Here is an 8975-nt window from a genome sequence, read left to right as displayed (position 1 = left end):
GCCTATAGAACAGATATTGAATCTCAAAGTTTTAGTTATCTTTCCATATTTTTCAATTAAAAAACTTGAAAAATCAGAAAAATTTCAGAATGAAAACTATGTATTGGTTATTTTAATTAGGATAAACTGGTATTAATATATTTATTCTGAAATGGTCATTGGGTTCCTACTATTGCTAGATATGTGCTGGGCATGGGTATTCATGATAAGACAGGTAAGCTCTCATGAGGTTATAAACATGCAAAGAAGTAATTACAATATGGTTTTTCAGATCCTATATTTTGTAAAGCTGCTGTAAAAACCCTTAATTTTTTTTTTGCCTTCAGAAGCATATTTATTGTATTTGAGATGATACATCAGGTGCTCTCTGAGCTACAAAAGGGTAAAAGAAAATCCTCTAATTACAAATTGATGAAAGTAAAACGTAAGACGTTTTTTCACAACAGTGTGAACCACATACTCAGAAATTGGTATGGGTTTACTACAAATGATCTAATTCCTATATGGCTACCTTTATAACTTCATACAGATAATGAGTTAAGCCAAAATGCACTATAATATTTGGTAGAAATCAAGACCAGTATCTTTAGTATATTACAAAATGCATTTTAATATCCCAAAGAAGCAAGACTTGCAAGTAGGTGTTTAAACATAAATTATCTACAGTTACTAAGTTCTATTCTTGACACCATTTGCCCTTTGGGGCAGTCTCCCACTTTCCAGAGGATAAAGGCCCAGAGTAGAATCAGCAGCATAACACATACACAGAAGTCCATATTGTAAAGGCTATAAAGATTTGCTGCGCAGTGAGAAGATGCCTCTGCTCTTTCTCACTGCATACAAATTATGTGAATTGTGTTGCCTATCTCTTGTCATGTTCTTCTTTGTTGGTCAAATACTAAGCAGCTATGCTTCCAACCGGAGGATCTACAGAGTTGCAGTCTGTCAATGTCAAAGGGAACAAATTGACCACAAAATCTTTGAGATGTAAAACAGGACTCTAGCTGTCTTTAAGGATACCCAAACAGATGACTCCTTGACTGTTGATGTTGCAGTGATAGATTGTGGTGCGAAAAGTAACGTTTGGTGGCTTAAATGAATAACTGGATGAACATGTGATATTTAGAAAAAATACACCACTTTCATACACAGGACCTGATGGACCAAGTATAGTCAGTCTCTGTTCATAGGTGCTATCTCTTTTAGGTCCAGCACTTCGGTTAGGAGGAGGATCAAAGGTGATTTCAGCTAGCTCCTTCCGAATTCTTTTTGCACTACTGTAGTGGAAAATTTGCAGCGGTTTTGCTGGGGAGTTCAGACTTTTTCTTTTGCTGTGTGGTAAAAGGTTTTTCTCTCTCACGTTTTTGGGGTATGTAAGTATGTAATTATTTATATTCTATGGTTTCACTCCATTTATAGTTATTATAAAATATTTGCTATATTCTCCATATTGTACAATATATCCTTGTATATTATTTTATACCTAATAGTTTGTACTTCTTAATCCACTCCCCCCTTTTCTCTCCCACAGGTAACCATATGTAGTTTGTTTTCTATATCTGAGTCTGCTATTTTGTTATATTTGTTCATTTGTTTTATTTTTTAGATTCCACAGATAAGTGATACCATACAGTATTTGTCTTTCTCTGTCTGACTCATTTCACTTAGCATATTGCCTTACAAGTCCATCCATGTTGTTGCAAATGGCTAAATTTCATTCTTTTTTTATGCCTGAGTAGTATTCCATTGTGTGTATATATATGTATGTGCCACATCTTCTTTATCCATTCGTCTGTTGATGGACACTTAGGTTGCTTCCATATCTTGGCTACTATGAATAATGCTGCTATCAACAAAGCACATATCTTTTTGAATTAGTGTTTTGTTTTTTCTGGATATATACCCAGGAGTGGAATTGCTGGATCATATAGTAGTTCTAATTTTAGTTTTTTGAGAAACCTCCAAACAGTTTTCTACAGTGGCTGCACCAATTTACATTCCCACCAACTTCCCATTTCTCCACATGCTCACCAACATTTCTTATCTGTGTTCTTCTTGATGACAGCCATTCTGGCAGGTGTGAGGTGATGTCTCATTCTGGTTTTGTTTTGCATTTCCCTGATGATTAGCGATATTGAGCATCTTTTCATGTGTCTGTTGGCCATCTGCATTTCCTCTCTGGAAAAATGTCTATTCAGTTCTTCTGCCCATTTTTTAATCGGTTGTTTGTTTTTTTGATGTTGAGTTGTAAGAGCTATTTATATATGTTGGATATTAACCCCTTATCAGTCATATCATTTGCAAATATTTTCTCCCATTTGGTAGGTTGTCTGTTCATTTTGTCAATGATCTAATTAGGTCTCATTTGTTTATTTTTGCTTTCATCTCCTTTGTCTTAGGAGACAGATCCAAAAAAACATTGCTACAATTTATGTCAAAGAGTGTTTTTTCTTGTTCTTAAAGCTCTGGAGCAGCAGTGTCTTTATGGTCTGCATCTGAACTACCTCTCCTGGTTCTTGGGTTCTTATCATTCAATCTTTGCCTATCATTGGAAATCTTGTGAAGTTATTTCTTGAAAAATGTGATTGTGCACCTGGCCTGCTCATGCACTCCTACAATGTGAGGGTGAGAGAGAGAGAAAAAAAACCTTCCTTAAGGTAATGGAGGTAGCTGGGGGAGGGAAGGGGAGGGAGCAGGGGGAAAAAAGCCAAGGAAGCTTGTGCTGGGGAGTGTGGAACATTGAAAGTAGGAGGAGGTTGTGCCCCTTAAGATTTCTTTCCAGAGGAGTTACTATTTTTTTGAGGGCATGGCACTGACTGTGTTTGGGGGCAGGTTGGTTTGGGTTGAGGCAGGAGTTTGTGGAGATATGTATTATGTATGATACTGGAGTGATGGATACATGGCACTCTGCCTTTGTCAAAATCCATGGCACAAGAATGAACTTTAATGTATGCAAATAAAAAATCATTTAGAAGGTTGGTAGATTCCAGAATGTAATGTATACTGTGACAAAACAATCTAATTGTATAACATTTATAAAACCACCTCACTGAAGGAATGGGGAGAAAATTTCTGGTTTAAGTAGTTTTGGAAATGAGTGGAGACATTAGACTAAAGGCAAAGGAAGAAACTGCACATAAGCAGTGTACTTTAATTTTGATTCCCATGGGGCTATGGGTTAACAATTCTGAAGCCACTATGCATATATACTAGAAGTGAATAGTGAGGTAGATGAATGGCAGATTGTGGGAAGCAAGTTTCTCAGTATTGGAGCTGGAGGATACAGACAAACAAACAAAAAGTTTGGTAATAGAATATAGTTGGAGATATCAGCATAAGCTCATTTTTAGCTTACTATAGATTCAGACAGAAACACAGAGAAATATTTATAAATACAGGCATACCTTGTTTTATTGTGCTTCACTCTGCTGTGCTTCATAGATATTGCTTTTTTACAAATTGAAGGTTTGTGGCAACCCTGTGTCCAGCAAGTCTATCAGCGCCATTTTTCTAACAGCATTCGCTCATTTCATGCCTCTGTGTCACATTTTGGTAATTTTCACAGTATTTCAAACTTTTTCATTATTATTATGTTTGTTATGGTAATCTGTGATCAGATATCTTTGATGTCACTACCATGACTCGCTGAAGGCTCAGATGATGGTTAACGTATTTTAGCAATAAAGTATTATTCCATTAAGATATATATTTATTGTTTTTTAGATGTTATTGTACATTTAATAGACTATAGAATAGTATAAACATGACTTTTATGTGCATTGGGAACCCCCAAATTCATGTGACTTAGTGTATTGTGATATTTGCTTTAATGCAGTGTTCTGGAACTGAACTTGCAATATGTCCAAGGTATGTGACTGTCTGTCTGTCTCTGTCTCTCTCATTCTCTCTCTCTCTCTCTCTCTCTCTCTCTCTCTCTCTCTCTATATATATATATATATATATATATATATATATACACATATATATATACACAAAGGTTAACATACATCTACATATTTTCCTATTCTGTTAGCTGAGAGAGCCTAGAAGCAAGGACACCCAGTAGCAACAAGTACACTTAGCACCCAGATCTTGGTTTCTAGAACCATTCTTTTTTTTTTTTTTTTTTTTTTTTTTTGCTGTACGCGGGCCTCTCACTGCTGTGGCCTCTCCTGTTGCGGAGCACAGGCTCCGGACACACAGGCTCCGCGGCCATGGCTCGCGGGCCCAGCCGCTCCACGGCATGTGGGATCTTCCGGGATCGGGGCACGAACCCGTGTCCCCTGCATCGGCAGGCGGACTCTCAACCACTGCGCCACCAGGGAAGCCCCTAGAACCATTCTTTAATTAAAGGAACTAAGGCTCCTTGGAGAAATGGCTGATTCTAAGCCTGGGGCAGGAAATATACAAGATAATCTGGGAGAACCTTGTAGGGTTAGAAAGAAAGAAAGTGCTCAATACACACACACACACACACACACACACACAGTGATGGGAGTATGTCAAAGGGACACAGAAGCCAAGTGAAAGACCCCCCAATAGACAGAGCCGGAATGATTTGAGCAACAAAATAAAATAGTATCGAATTATAACCCAAAGTACAAGATACATATTCATGAGCCCAAACTGATATAAATAATTAAGTAAATAAACAAATGGGAGAGAACAGACACATTTCCTGTGCAGTAGAATTTTAAATAATTTATTTGGATACTCTACCCTCAAGAAGATGGAGCCTAACTTCTCACTTCTTAAGTGTGGCCTATGCATAGGGACTTCCTTCCAAAGGGTATAGAATGGAAAGGGGGAAAAAAGAGTAACTTTACAGTGGAGAAACCTGACACACTACCTCAACCAGGTGACCAAGATTAATATCAACGGTGACAAGTCACCTTGATAATATGTATTCTCGATGTGATGTGATGAGCATGACACTTTACCTCTGTGATCTTTCTCTCCAAAACACACACCACCAGTGTAATCATGAGAAAAACATCAGAAAAATCTCAATAGAAGGACATTGACCAAAATACCTGACCAGTACTCCTACAGTCTGTCATGGTCACCAAAAACAAGGAAAGTCTGAGTTACTATCACAGCCAAGAGGAGCTTAAGGAGAATTGACAACCAAATTAATGTGATATCTTGGATGGGACTGTGGAAGAGAAAAGAGCATTTGGTAAACACCAAGGGTATCTGAATAAAATGTGGACTTTAGTTAATAATAATGTATCAATATTTGTTCATCAATTGTGACAAATGTACCACACAAATATGTTTATAATAGGAGAAGTGGTATATGGTGTATGGGATTCTCTGTACTACATCTGAAACTTCTCAGTAAATCTAAAACTATTATAAAATAAAAACTTTATTTAGATAAACCCTTACTAAACACTCTACTGGATCCCCTTTTTGCATTCTACCAAGCCAGACTGAATTTTCTAATTTTTATTTCCAGTGAACCCTCTAAGTCTGCAGGTCTGGCTCAGTCAGAATAACTCTCACCCAGGGTAAGAGGAATCTGAAAGCAACTTAAGCTGACAGAGTCAATTGTTTCAGGTTTTCTGTTTTAAAATTCTCTGGTATTATGCATCTGTCCTGTCTCTTCTGTTATTCTCCATTGATTGCTTTATAACTTCTCATTGCTTGTTACTGTCTTGTCATTGATCAAGTACGATTATCTGCATCTACAGTTCTGATTGTGACTACTTGCAGACCTTGAATGAACCATATGGTTAAACCCTTTCTACTTAAGTAGGATTGTTTGTATGTGTATTGCCAATGCCTTATTTATTTAAAGTAAGTCTCCTTCAAAAGGGAGCCCTCATACACTGTTGGTGGGCAAGTAAGTCGGTGTAGCCACCGTGGAAAATAGTATGGAGATTCCTCAAAAAATTAAGAATAGAACTACCACATGATTCAACTATTCCACTTCTGGATATTTATCCAGAGAATACAAAAAGAGTAGTTCAAAAAGATATATACACCCCTATATTTATCACAGCATTATTTACAATAGTCAAGATAAGGAAACAACCTAAGTACCCATCAACAGATGGAAGGTTAAAGATGTGACATATATATATTCCATATATGTATATACATATGTATATATATGTATATACAGTGGAATACTAGTCATAAAAAGATGAGAACTTATCATGTGTGGCAACATGGATGGACCTTGAAGATATTATGCCAAGTGAAATAAGTCAGATGGAGAAAGACAAATACCTTATGATTTTATTCATATGCTAAATATTTTAAAAAATCAAAAAAATCAAAGAAACAAAATAAATGTACAAACCGAACCAAGCAAAACCAAACACTTATATACAGAGAATAGAGTAGTGTTAACCAGAGGGAAAAGGGGTCAGGGAGAGAAAATGGGTAAAAGGGTGTCAACTGGATGGTGATGGATGGAAACTAAATTTTTGGTGATAAGCAGGCTGTAGTGTATACAGAAGTAGAAATATAATGTTATCTACATGAAACTTATTTAATGTTATAAACCACTGCTATCTCAGTAAAAATAAGTATATAAATAAAATCAATCTTCTTCTTACCTCTCTGCATAACACTCACTTCTACCAATTTTGAATACTTTGTTCTGATATTTCTCATCTCAACCTCACCAAACAGACTTTTATCATTCTATGTCTTGATATAAAATAACACAACAATTTGTTAAATTCTTGATATGAAGGAGAAGGGATTTAGTGTAAGTACCCTATACCCCAATCATTGCCTCACTTTATGTTATATTTTTAGTTTTATTATAAATGATGATCGTTGTCATCATAGTATTATTTGCTATATTAACTATTAAATTATTTGCTACATACTTCCAAATGTCATACTTAAACTAATATATTTTTTTCTTTTTTCCTTTTTTTTTTTGGCTGCCCTGCATGGCTTGTGGGATCCTAGTTCCCACAAGGAATCGAAACTGGGCCCTCGGCAGTGAAAGCATAGAGTCCTAAAACTGGACTGCCAGGGAATTCCCTATTTTTTCATTTTGAAATAACTTCAAACATAAAGAAGTGTTGCAAGAATAGTACAGAAAACTCCTAGATATTCTTTTCTAAGATTTACTGATTTTTATTTTATTTTTTATATATTTATTTTTTTTGACCATACAGCATGTGGGATCTTAGTTCCCCCACCAGGGATCAAGCCCATGTCCCCTACAGTCCTGCAGTGGAAGTGCGGAGTCCTAACCACTGGACCATCAGGGAATTCCCTACTGATTTTTAAATGAACACTTACCACATTTTCTATATCACCTCTCTCTGTCTCTCTGTCTCTCCCTCTGTTTCACTCTCTCAGTCTCTCTCTGTCTTTCTCTCTATATATAGTTTATATGTAAAAACTATATATATCTATGTATATATATGTAGTTTATTTTTCTAACCCATTTGAGAGTTGGTTGAGTACATTAAGCATTTTCCTCCTTTAAAACTTGAGTAAGATTTTTCAAAATACAAGGGAGCAATAACTTAAGTAAGGTGAATGTCTATAAGATCCTGGAAGATATGTGTCCATAATTTAGAAGACCAAGACACTTTTCAAAGAAGGAAATAAAACACTATAGCTTGAAGTTTAGAAGCTTCAGGAAGAAAGTCTATAATTGCAGTGTGATTCCCTAATAATAGTATTTTAGAGGACAAGTTTACAGCTACCTTTAGACAGTGGGGAAGAAGCTCACAAGTAATCTTCTCCCAAGCTATGACACTGAATGGAGTGGGGCACCAACAAAGATGTTGTAACTAATGAGTTCAAGTATTATATCTATTCATATTTAAGCTGTTAATCTTTTAAAAATAACATGATAAAATAGAGCATAATAGGAAAATATGTCTTATTTTAGAAGTATAGCAAAGCGGGCTATCCAATGCAAAATTGTGAGTGAAATAATTTGAAGCAGAGAGAACACAAATACAGTATAAGCCCACATACCATGAAAAGCTAACAAATAGGGAAGGGAAGCAGCGGGGGAAATCCCAGAGCTTTTAATCTTATTTTATGGTGGCATTCATGCACTGAAGAGAGTGAAAGAACAGCCCCCCACACTTCCAGAAATGAGTCAGTTTCATGTCTCAAGCTGATTATAAAGCATTCAAGGGTGGCAGCCTCCCACAGCTGACTTTAACTGTGATTGGAATAAGAGATGGCCTTTAGTTTGGGCTTACCCTTCGTACCCTGAAGCCTTAAAACCTGATTAACAGGTAAACTTGGAACTTCTCTAGGACCAAAACATTGGCTTACAAATAACTTTCCATTTATGTATTCTGAAAAAGACAGCTCAACAACAGGCCAGTTATGTATGCTTAAACCATGCTCCATGTCATTTGGCATACATTTGGCACACTAGGCCAATTTTATAAGTTTAGGAACTTCATCTTAATTTTAAATGCTTTCAATTCTCCATTCCCATTCCCATCACAAAGAAAACCACTCCATCTGATGAACGTAAGTCATACTGTTCTGCATAAATTCCCAATCTCTTATGAGAATCAGATTTTTTTTTTTTTGGCCATGCCGTGCAGCTTGTAGGATTTCAGCTCCCCGACCAGGGATTGAACCTGGGCCAGGGCAGTGAAAGCGCGGAATCCTAACCACTTGGCCACCAGGGAACTCTCAAGAATCAGAATTTTTATCAAACAGTGTGGATCCAGGACTATTTGTGGTCTAGAAGGGGTAATTTTTTTCTAGTTAATGTCATGGTCTTTCATGACAAAACAGTGGGTAGAGATACTTAAAAAAATTTTTTTTTGGTATTTTTTTCTTTCCAATCACATGGGGTATTTCATATTTAGATATTTCTTTTTAATTTTTTCTTCTGAATAGAAGCTTACTTAGAATACATATAATAAAGAAAAAAAAGAAGATCAGCTTTGCAGAAGGGAAAGAATTTCTACATTTTTCTTTGACTAAAAACACAAGTCCTGAAACTTGCTTAAGGTGTTCAT

At 36.2% G+C, this 8975-nt stretch overlaps 1 pseudogene; it reads right to left on the bottom strand.

Moving 5' to 3' along the window:
* Positions 1–862: 862 nt before the first annotated feature.
* On the bottom strand, positions 863–5060 carry LOC132488082 (ubiquitin-conjugating enzyme E2 E3-like; annotated as a pseudogene).
* Positions 5061–8975: the final 3915 nt, after the last annotated feature.

The sequence above is a fragment of the Mesoplodon densirostris genome, chromosome 4 (assembly GCF_025265405.1).
Source record: "Mesoplodon densirostris isolate mMesDen1 chromosome 4, mMesDen1 primary haplotype, whole genome shotgun sequence".
Lineage (NCBI taxonomy): Eukaryota > Metazoa > Chordata > Mammalia > Artiodactyla > Ziphiidae > Mesoplodon > Mesoplodon densirostris.
This window is presented reverse-complemented; position numbering and strand designations above follow the sequence as displayed.